The 11,024-nt window shown below is 45.7% G+C and overlaps 7 non-coding genes and 1 pseudogene across 7 annotated transcripts; 7 read left to right on the forward strand and 1 right to left on the reverse strand.

Moving 5' to 3' along the window:
- The first annotated feature begins 621 nt into the window (after window positions 1–621).
- Window positions 622–695, forward strand: Trnai-aau (transfer RNA isoleucine (anticodon AAU)). Its single transcript has one exon. It is a non-coding gene; the product is annotated as a tRNA-Ile (tRNA).
- Window positions 696–1,072: 377 nt separating this feature from the next.
- On the forward strand, window positions 1,073–1,154 carry Trnas-aga (transfer RNA serine (anticodon AGA)). Its single transcript has one exon. It is a non-coding gene; the product is annotated as a tRNA-Ser (tRNA).
- A 262-nt stretch (window positions 1,155–1,416) lies between these two features.
- Window positions 1,417–1,490, forward strand: Trnat-agu (transfer RNA threonine (anticodon AGU)). Its single transcript has one exon. It is a non-coding gene; the product is annotated as a tRNA-Thr (tRNA).
- Window positions 1,491–6,230: 4,740 nt separating this feature from the next.
- Trnap-cgg (transfer RNA proline (anticodon CGG)) lies at window positions 6,231–6,302 on the forward strand. The gene has a single exon. It is a non-coding gene; the product is annotated as a tRNA-Pro (tRNA).
- Window positions 6,303–6,799: 497 nt separating this feature from the next.
- Window positions 6,800–6,871, forward strand: Trnad-guc (transfer RNA aspartic acid (anticodon GUC)). The gene has a single exon. It is a non-coding gene; the product is annotated as a tRNA-Asp (tRNA).
- Window positions 6,872–7,552: 681 nt separating this feature from the next.
- Trnag-ucc (transfer RNA glycine (anticodon UCC)) lies at window positions 7,553–7,624 on the reverse strand. Its single transcript has one exon. It is a non-coding gene; the product is annotated as a tRNA-Gly (tRNA).
- Window positions 7,625–8,244: 620 nt separating this feature from the next.
- Trnaw-cca (transfer RNA tryptophan (anticodon CCA)) lies at window positions 8,245–8,316 on the forward strand. Its single transcript has one exon. It is a non-coding gene; the product is annotated as a tRNA-Trp (tRNA).
- A 2,302-nt stretch (window positions 8,317–10,618) lies between these two features.
- On the forward strand, window positions 10,619–10,819 carry LOC124077711 (small nucleolar RNA U3; annotated as a pseudogene).
- Window positions 10,820–11,024: the final 205 nt, after the last annotated feature.

The following is an 11,024-nucleotide window of genomic DNA, read 5'->3' on the forward strand; positions in this document are numbered from 1 at the left end:
TTTGTTTACACTACTGTGGAAAGCTATTTGTAGAAGAGCTTCTGGTCCAGCAGGCTGATACCAAAGTCAGGTCCCACAGGGAGTAAATTGAGGAGTGGAGGGCAGTTGGGAGAATATGGCTATGGTGCTCTCAGCAAGGCTGGGCCTGGGAAAAAGTGAAGTATGAGAGCCTAGAGACACTGGGAAGTACAACATGGGTGTGGGGGAGGGAAGCACCAAGCGCTAGGAGGAGCATGTGAAGACTCTGGATTCCTCCACTGTCAAGACTCCACACAAAGGGTCAGCACCGTGGGTTTCCCCACGGCCAGGCCTAAGTATATCATTTGACCCAAGATGAGATCAGGAACATCCAAACCAACGGATAGAATTATGATCTGCACGTGTTTTGTTGTTCTCTCTTTTCAGCTGAGAGCTGCTTGCTTCTAGGTGGAGAGGTAGAGCAAAGCCCCTTTACAGCACTTAAAGAGCATTTCTTCTTGGCTGTTAGAGATAGGCTTCAGTCCGCATTGGGGTATCTTAATTTGACTCGTCAAGGTTGTAGTTTCCATGTTTTGGCTAGGTTCATTCCCTCCCTCTCAGAATACCAGAAATGGAGAAGCGAGGAGCAAATCGGACGTGTCTGGCCGGTTAGCTCAGTTGGTTAGAGCGTGGTGCTAATAACGCCAAGGTCGCGGGTTCGATCCCCGTACGGGCCAGAGTTTTCTGATTTTTCTCAATCTTCGGCCCTGAAATACTTCTGCCCCACGTCGGAGCTTTTTGATCACCGAACGTTACACCTACTGTTTCTGAAAACAACTTCTTACAGTTCTCCAGGAACTGGAAAGAAACCCACACAGGCATCTTCGCGTCCTCTTCCGGGAGGTACAGTTATCTGAAGCTGTTGGGAGAATAGAGAAGATCTCTAAAAAGGCGGGGCCGGAAGACAAAGGCTGACTCCAGTTCTATTTAATTCTGTCGTTTTCGCGGTCCTATCTCAGTCCTAATAGGCTTGGAATAAAAACAGTAAGAAAGAGCATCCTGCTTGTGACGTGGGGAAACTAAGAAAGGCACAGAAAAAACTTTACATAGTCCTGTAGTCGTGGCCGAGTGGTTAAGGCGATGGACTAGAAATCCATTGGGGTCTCCCCGCGCAGGTTCGAATCCTGCCGACTACGTGTAGTTTTTGTTCTCGATCGAGAGACCCTCTAATCCAGTCGGCACTCTCCAAATACCATTATCTCAGAATTCTAGAATATGAGAAGTCCCCCAACTACGCACTTCTTGCTATGTTTGAAAGTATTTCCCTGCCCTTTCCGGAATCAGGTGGAAGTAATATGTTCCCAAAGTCCAGTTGATTCCCATTGAGTTTGCATAAGATGTATAGACGCGAATGCTATATTCCTGTAGTGCTTATTAGGGAGAAGCAGTACTATCCCTGGCGCCGTGGCTTAGTTGGTTAAAGCGCCTGTCTAGTAAACAGGAGATCCTGGGTTCGAATCCCAGCGGTGCCTTTATTCAGTTGGGTGGGAGGGTTTCAGGTTTTGTGACTTAAGACTTTTGTCTCCTCAATACCCTAAAGGACTGTTTTTCTATCAGAGAACTCAAGGGTTTCAGAGCATCCCGGTGCCCTGGTGGGCCGCCGCTCCCAAGCTGGCCCTCTCACCTGTTGGCAATCCCGCGCAGCCCGCCAATCTTTTGCCTCGCGAGTGCTACAGCCCAGTGGCGGGGTGTGCTAGCCTGGCAGCTCCCCTACCACCCAAATTGCTTCTACTATAGGAGGTCTCCTAGAATTTGAGCCACTTGGTTTTGTTTGGTACTAAATTATATTTCTTTTGTCTTGAGGCCTCATTATTTTATATATTGTAAATTATACATATTTTAAATATATATATTTAAAATGTGGTGCGACTTGTAGGTAACTGGGCCTTTCACGTGTAGTTACCTCTGTCACTAGCTCTCCAGAAACAGAAAGTCTGGGTCCACTAGCAAGATTTCCTTTGGCCCGGAGCTATCTGGGTTTCCTAAAAGAAGTCCTCGAAGAACTGGAACTATAAGGAGTGACAGTGGCCCACTTTACCTTTTGACTTCTTTTTTTCTTTTCCTCTTTTCCTCTCCCACTCCCTAACTTGGAATCCATCTCAAGGGAATCAGATTACCTTGAGTTATCTGTTCTCCACAGGAAAGAGATGTCATCAGAAGAACTAGGAAGTGACTATCTCCCAAATTAACTACTGTAGCCTACCACAAACACACCATCAGGGTGACCCAGGACCCCAACAGTTCTGGAATGTAGCCTTTGAAGAGCTTTTTTAAAAAGTTCTCTGTTTTCTTTCCCTGATGGGCAGAATCACTGCCTCAGGGACTGGATGGAGTCCCCTGTGTTTCTCTGTTGCTAGCAAAGCAATAAAATTTCTTTTTCTTTTTTCTCAAAACTGTGTGTTCATTATTAAATTGGCATGAATTGGCCTTGTAACAAGGAAAGGGAGTAGAAAACTGCCTTGCCAGTGCAGTTTCCAGGGAACCTGGTGTGGACAGCAGGACACACTCCTGGAGCCCTGAGGCAGGGCTGGTGAAGGTAGGAGTGAATGGTGGCAGGACCGAGAGAAGGCAGACCTGTGGTGTGTCCGAAGGCCCAGCATTTCCTTGGCCCAGGATCTGTTGTGAGATACTGAGTAAAAATGTTGACCTGGAAGAATTGCTGTCTCCACCTCAAGCGAGATATCCAGACCACATTTGTATGCAACACTGGCAAACACTGAGTAAACACATGCATAAAGCAGACCCTTTTCTCAGAGCTCTTGAGAAGACAGCAATCACAACATAAAGTGCTAAGGGCAGGGACAGTGAAGCCAGATTTGAGGATAGGTAGTTAGTGTAGTTAGGTAAATCGGTCTAATATTCAGTAAGATAAAGAAAATGGAGCACATTATTGAGAATGGAGTCCAGGAAACCAGAGCAGCACTTGCTGGAAATTGAAATGTTAATGTCCACAAGGCCAGGAATCCATCCTAAGGAACTGTTAATGAAGCTCACAGCAAATGAGGAAGTGCTAATCAAAAACTGCCCCAGACCCTTCCTGCCCAGATTACTCCTTCAGCCCACCTATTTCCCACCTTTTGACCTTCCCTACCTGCATTCTATCACTGCAAGATAAAGGGAAACAAAAGACATGAATGTGGGAAAGCTGAAAGACCTTAGCTATAAAAAAGGGAAGACCTCCTGCTTCCACAGATTCCACCTCTCAGGTCCTCTTTTTCCTCCGGGGAGAAGTCTTTTCTGCTGTCCTTTAATAAAGCTTCTACTTTCCACTCTTCACTTGCCTCGGCATGCTTCTCTGGTGTTATACTTCAGCCTTCGGGGAAACAAGGACTCGTCACCGGTAAACAGCGGAAATAACAGGGTGTTCTCAGAATAGGGGAGAAAAGTGGCATTTCCTCCAGTCTGAGGGTAGAGGATAGTCAGGGGAGGCTTTCTGGAGGAGGTGAGCCAAGTCTTATGACCAAGTAGAAACTTTCCATTACATAGTTACAGCAAAACAGGCAGTGTTGTGAGACCTGGGAATACAGCAGGAAGCAAAGAGAGGAGACCTGCCCTGCTGGAGTTTATGGGACTGGGATGACACAAAAAAACAACATATTTCACTAAATTATATAATATGCTACATAAATGTTACAATCAGAGCATGTGGGGTGGGGGCAGGTGTTGCTTACAGAAATGTCCAAAGCTTGCAAGGGCAGTTGTAGAGATGACTTCAAGACATTAAGGATTTTGAATAATAGGCTTCAGTAACTGACAGGATGTGGAATCTGAAAAGGAAAAACTTCAGGAGGATACCCGCATCCTCCTGGGAAGCACTGGGGTCAGGAGCTTTGAGCTCCTCAAATATCTTCTCTTTCAAAAAACTGTGACTGCCTGAAGTTAAATCTTAGAATTGGATCTTTCAGTGTAAATTTCTGACTTCTGTTAAAATGCGAAATATAAAAAGAAAAAAAAAAAGTAAACTGCTTCCAATTGAAAAAATGACCAGTTGTTTACACCTTACTCTTTGGATTCTGAAAGTGGGGTCCTTCCCACTGTTGAAACTGAAGTTTTGAGATGAGATTAGATTCATGGCTTTGCCAATTTCCTCTGGGTTCTTGTCTCACAAATTTTGAAGAATAAAATTCACTGACAGGGCTGGGATTGTAGCTCATTGGTAGAGAGCATGTCTAGCACCTGTGAGGCACTGGGTTTGATCCTCAGTACCACATAAAAATAAATAAATAAAATAAAGGAATTGTGTCTATATACAACTAAAAAACAAACAAAAAAAATTCACGGACAATCACTGAGGGCCTAGTAAACACAGTTGGATATATTTGAAGAGAGAAGAGATAGAACCCCCGCCATAAGGTAGGGGGCTTGAGAGCAGAAAAGCCCATTTTGGTGTGCCAGCTTAGGAGTTTAAATATGGTTCAGGGTAGAGCATGGAGCAAAATGTATGTAAAATAGGCATTGAAAAAATATCAAGGCTATATCATCTTTCTTTCTATCCAGATTCACCCCCATCTTCCTTCCTATAACTTCCACCTGAGTTCACTCCCACCTCTGGTTTTTCCAGCTCTGAGACAAAAGAGTTGGCTGGAGGTGTTCCCAAAGTGGAGCCTCAAAGTCTTTTACATTTGAAATAGGCCTTGATGGTGCTCATTAAGGTATTTACTTGTTAGCCTGGGAGTGTGGTTTCGGTGTATGAATAAAACTGACCATGGATATTCTTATTCACTAAGGTATGCATTTTTCTAGGAGGAGGGAATCACAACTTTTACTATTGGTCTTGAAGGATTTTGGTCTCTTCCTTGCGGAGATTCAGTGCCTGAGGTCAGGAGAGGGAAGGAAGACTGGAGAATTTAGCTAGGAAGCCCGGGAGCCCAGCGAAGAAAGACCAGAATGGGTGGGAAAGTGATTAGGGAGAGCAGGCACCAAGATCACTGGGAGAACCTCGAGAACCATCTGAAAGATTTGCAACTCTAATGGGAAAGATTAAGCTGAGTGGGGACATCTGAGAAAGAAAAAACCAAGACCTGAACCCTTCTTTGAAGTCCTCCCCACCAAAGTGTCTGTGGGTTGAGCATTAAGAAGGGCGTGGCCCCACAAATCACAGGACTGGCTATGGAACAAGCAATGGATGCTATCAGGTTGGTGCAGGGCCGCTGAAGGTCAAAGTCGGGCCTAGGGGATTCCCTGGGACAGGCACTGAGCTGGAGGAAGGCCCAAGAAGCTGGACTGTAACTGACCCCGGTTGATCTGGCTGAAACTCGGAAGGAGCAGTGGTGAGTGCACCAAGAAATCAGAGGCTCACTGAGCAGCTCAAGGGACACTTCCAGGCATCAAAGCTGGGCTTCCTGGCCTTGGGCTACACTTGTGTGGTACTTGCCTTAGAGCTCTTTACCTTCTAGAAGTTTTAGGTGACAGGCAGAGCCATTGCTAGATCAGAGGTTAAGGGGTAACCTGATCCTACAGGCTGAAAGCCCTAGGATTAGTATTGGCAAGGGTGTCCAGGGAAGTTTTGGTTTGGTTACAAGACCTGGTATCTCACCCCACTCTGGAGGTTGGAAAGCCAGACCCGCCAACCACACCAGCTCTTATGAAACCTCTTCCGTCAGTCTTCTTGGCCCCAGGAATCATTGTCTTTGTCACCTGGGCCCTGTCACCCGTGTAGGGACACTGTGGGCCATTGACGAGTCTAGGCCGGGCCATGTCCTGCCGGCCACCCCAGTAAGTTACACGAAATGCAGGAAAGGCGAGAGGGGCTGGCTGGTGCTCACTTAGGTACTTTAGTACTCAATAACTGCCCCAAACCCATCCCGAAACCAGGCTTGTCCCCAAAGTTCTACAATGGGGAGGTGGGCCCGAGGACTGCGGCTGCGGGAGGAGGCGGGAAGGATGGGGGATGGTCCTCAAATATCTTCTCTTTCAAAAAAACTATTGGTGACCACCAGGACCTGGAACCCATGTTCCAGGCAGAACTTGAAAGCAACTTCGGGTCGATGCAGAGCACACTCCCTCCCACTTCCTCAACGCTATTTCCTGGGAGGAGTCGGAGCTCTTGGGCCAGCAGCCAAGAGATTTCTCAAACCCTTGTCCTAGAGTACTGCTTTGGGGAGAATGATTCCTAGCAGCACGCCTGCGTGTCTCAGCCACGGATGATGTCCTCGGGACCGCAGCAAGTGTGATACGACCTCTAAGGGCGGTCGCGGGCAGCATAGTACGTCGGCTCGTTGGTCTAGGGGTATGATTCTCGCTTCGGGTGCGAGAGGTCCCGGGTTCAAATCCCGGACGAGCCCTGTCTTTGCCTTTTTGCTGCCCCTTGTGGCTCCGTTAACTGAACTGGAAAATGATCCGTGTCGACTGCTCTGTGCAGTGAGTTCTTTTGTTCTGAGTGGACACCCGGTGGCAGGAAGAAACTTAGTGCGTAGTCCTAACTGGGCTGTCAGGGACAGCAGAGGTAGTCCAGACTTAGACAAAACGCAAACATTCTGCTGGCTTCCCGTTTTTCAGTTTGTTGCCTTACCTTGTCCATTAGAGCCATCTTTCAATTTGAATGATGCCCATTAACCTCCAGTTGTGAATGACAGATTGAAGGAAATGGGAGCAATTCGGGGTGTGCTTGGACAGTCAGGTTCTATTTTTCGGTAACTCCTGCTTGTTTCCGCCTTTATAAAGACTCGTGTTCAGTTGAGGTCTAAACTGAAAAGGCAAACCTCCAAAACCCCTCCATGAGCATACTGAGCTCCTTCGAGATCCCAGATCAAGGATACAGAAAGGGTTTTGCGTAGCTCACTCCTCGTTAGTATAGTGGTGAGTATCCCCGCCTGTCACGCGGGAGACCGGGGTTCGATTCCCCGACGGGGAGAAGGTATTAAGTTATTTTCATGTTTACTCCGTTTTCTTTTCTATCCATGAAATCCCACTCATTTGGTAAAAATCCGTCTGTGCCCTGAGAATAAGACCCAAAGAAAAAGAGGAAGATCGTTCTGACTCCTGAGCGAATGTTTTAAGTGCCAGCTTGCATTTTACTCAAGTAATTTGCAATTTAAACGGACAGCTACATTAGCCATTATTCTCCCTACTCAATACGTGCATTAGGTGAGTTCATTGATGAGAACTTAGCAAACAACGGGCAAAACAGCATAAAACAGCTCACGCAATACTCGGTCAGACAGGAACCCCTGAACTTGCTTCCTACTTATCCAAATGGGCATCTCCAGTCGTAGCTTGTAGCTGAGCTGAGCAGTTTAGTTTCCCAGCCTCGGCGAGCCGCGCCGCAGGGTCCCAGAAGCCGAGGCTAGGTTTGGTTCCCTTTGGCCTCCCTGCGTCTGTATCTGTGGGTTCGTATCACGATCCGAAGTCTCCAGTCCCAAGCCTGCACAGTAAGTAGGGTCTTCTCGTGGGGAGGGAACTAGCAGGGCGTTGCGGCCAGAGTCCCAGGCCGAGGAGAGTGTGCCTCAAGGCCAACCCTAAACACCACGGTGATACACTGGGGAGCAAGGGGGTGAAATACTAATAAATAAATAAATTTAAAAAAAAAAAAAGTTGCGTTGGCCGGGAATCGAACCCGGGTCAACTGCTTGGAAGGCAGCTATGCTCACCACTATACCACCAACGCAGATACTAGTGTCTTGTTTTAGGAGTTTTTTAAGGTCTAATCGAGCCACCTGAAAGACGCATTCAGACCTAGAAACGGTAGAGCTGGCGCAGCGTTACTGTGCTGGGCGCGCACCTGAGGGACACTCGGTTCTGGTCACTGCTGATGCGCGCTTTCACCCGCGTGACAATGTGGAATTATGCCCAAATCTGAATTACAGATAAGGAAACCAAAGCCCAGAGAAGCTAATTAAAGCGGCTCTGTGAGTCAGCTGCAGAGCCAGGATTAACTGTAAGATTTCTTCAGGAGGCGAGGACTACCCTGACACTGTGATGACATGATTTCCAGAAAAAAAATTCCCAAACACATTGATATCGCTTCTCTGTTGAGTGAATTCAATGTGTCCCAAGGATAAAGAATTGGACCTTAAGCCAAACTCACTTGAACACAATTTGTCTCTTTTCATCAGAATGAGTTTGATTGCCTTGCGCGTGCGCGCTCATCTTGACCCCGCCCTCCCCCGGAGGCTGAAAGAACAGCACAGATTAAAATCTCAGAGGCGGAGTTTAAGGATAAAGCTCCGCCTTTCGTTGCTGACGATAAATCTGTTCACGATACCGGTCCGGCGCGGGGTTCTGGGAGGCCTCGTGGCGCAACGGTAGCGCGTCTGACTCCAGATCAGAAGGTTGCGTGTTCAAATCACGTCGGGGTCAACCAGAACTTTTCCAAATTAAGGAACATTACCCCTAATCATTGTATTAAATGAAAAAATAGATACATAGTCTTTTCTGTTACTCTTTTTCCTAAAGTGCATGAATGTCTCCTAAAAACAAATTTGGGCACTATAATTTCATTTTTACTGTTCTCATCAAATCGACCAACTAAAATAGTCATAATTTCATAGACATTTTAGGTATCCTAACAGAAATTGTTCACTAACAGTTTCCACTTTTGTGGCAATAAATGCTCTTTGTGGGAAAGAGTGTAGAAATAACCAATCGTTTTTAAAATAATGATAGTGATTTGTGGTCACTATGCTAGCCCATTATTTTCATTTGTGACAAGTTAACTTTTATTTGCCAGTGATGTCCCTAATCCTGTACTCCATTGTTATCGCTCATCATCGTAGTAGAAATATGACTCTACAGACTTTATCATTTTAATGAGTATCTAAAATTTGGTGACAATTCTGTAAATTATTAAGCAATTCTTCTAAATTTGGATATTTGAGTTATTTGATTATTTATTTGCAGTTTTTGTTTCTTCATTTTTTAAATATGTTGCCAGGAACATCATTGTGCTTTGTTTTTATTTTGTCTCTACTGAATTAGTTCTGTGACACCAATTCCTGGAAACTCCAGCTGAAAGTTCTCCTTCGCTACACTTCTAACTGTCCTGCCAGCTGACTTTCATGTACGACCGACCTTTCTTTGTTTTTTCTTTTTCACTAACTTAAAATGTTTTCCATCATCTCTGGTTAACTTGAGGGTAGAACACAAAAATGTTAAACACAAATATTACTTTTCTCCAGACTTAGCAGTCACTAGAAACCGGAAAACAACGTGCATTTTTGCTGCTTTTGGTGTATTGAAAATAATACAGAGAAATCCAAGCCTGCCACCTCCCCTCCTCACCTTCCCGCGGAGGCTTTTTATTTCCCCCTGGGAAATAACTTGACATATTTTTCCTCGAATAGATATTCCTTTCTTAATGTGACAGATTTGAGTTGCTGGTGATGTATTTGGACCATCTCACCACTATCCACAAGGCTGTCTCCACCTAGGCTAGAATCTTGTGCTGTGCTCTTCTCTCTCTGGCCCCTGCCTTCTGTCACTGTGTCACTCCGGAGAACAGGGAAACTGTTGACCACCCCTTGTTACAGAACTGAAGACCTGTTTGATGACTTAGCAGGGCCACTTGTTGCAGAGGAACTCTGGTGACCTAAGGTGAAGAGAGTTTGAAGCTAGCCGCAGCACAGTTGTGCTCAGCTCTCTGGCCGCCCAAACATAAGCATCGGCATTATTTTAATAAGAAGATGCAAAAATGGTAATTTTTAAACTCTACCTTTCTGTGTGTGTGTGTGTGTGTGTGTGTGTGTGTGTGAGAGAGAGAGAGAGAGAGAGAGAGAGAGAGAGAGAGAGAGAGAGAGAGAGAGAGAGAGAAATATTCATAATTAAATAGAAAGGAGGTGGTGCTCACCTGTAATCCCAGAAACTCAAGAGGCTGAAGCAGGAGGATCAAGAGTTCAAAGCCAGCCTCAGCAAAGGCGAGGCATTAAGCAACTCAGTGAGACCCTGACTCTAAATAAAATACAAAAAAGGGATGGGGATGTACCTCAATGGTTAAGTGCTCCTGCGTTCAATCCCTGGTACCAATAAATGAATAAATAGGAAATATGCAAGATGTTTATTAGTCCTTGTTGCTGTAACTGGTCACCTGGAGGTAATTAATATTTGTAACCACTGTTCTTTTCCCACTATCTTTTCCCTTTGCCTCCAGCAAACAGTAAAGGTAGTTGTAGGGTTTTGTTTATTTGTAGAGACAGGGTCTTCCCCGTATTGCCCAGGCTGGCCTCAAACATGAGATGGTCCTGCCTTAGTTGCTGGGATTACGAGCTTGGGCCAATGTGTCAGGCTGGTGGGACACAATTCCACCCATAGCAAGAGTAGTGGAAAATGCAGGAGAAATATACATAGGCCTAATTCTTGACATTTTAAACTGGAGCGCCACCTGTAGTTCTTTTATCTAGTATAAAAACAAACAAACAACAAAAATCAGCCCGTGTGGTGAGGTGGCACCTGCCTGCAATCCCATCCGCTCGGTAGACCAAGGCAGGAGGATCACAAATTCAAAGCCAGCCTCAGCAATTTAGCGAGGAGCTAAGCAACGCAGTGAGATCCTGTCTCTTTAAATTAAATGAATGAATGAATGAATGAAAATAAGGCTAGGGATGTGGCTCAGTGGTCGAGTTCCCCTGAGTTCAATCCCTGGTACCACCACCCCCTTGCAAAATCAAAGACTACTTTCAGGGATTATATCTATAGTTAATTACTATCGAAGTTTATCTGAAGTATAGAGCAACAAAAACCACGAGGAGAGATGCAGGTTCCTTACTGACAATGAAGTGGGCTCTTGAAAAGACCACATTTTGCCATAGATGAGAATTCTTCTTTCCTCTTCAGGAGAGTAAGAAGAGAATGCAGTCTAGGGAGTGGAGCAGAATACAGCAAAACCTTAAGATTTGAATAATCGAGTAGTAGTTACATAGGTGCTTTTAGGGTTTTATTTTGCCAGGTGGGGCAGGGCATACTGTAACCCCAGTGGCTTTGGGGACTGAGGCAGGGGAATCTCAAGTTCAAAGCCAGCCTCAGCAATTTAGTGAGGCCCCAAGCAACTCAGCAAGACCCTGTCTCTACATAAA

Source organism: Marmota monax, unplaced genomic scaffold (assembly GCF_021218885.2).
Source record: "Marmota monax isolate L192 unplaced genomic scaffold, Marmota_monax_Labrador192_F-V1.1 WCK01_AAM20220418_F8-fsc00243, whole genome shotgun sequence".
NCBI lineage: Eukaryota > Metazoa > Chordata > Mammalia > Rodentia > Sciuridae > Marmota > Marmota monax.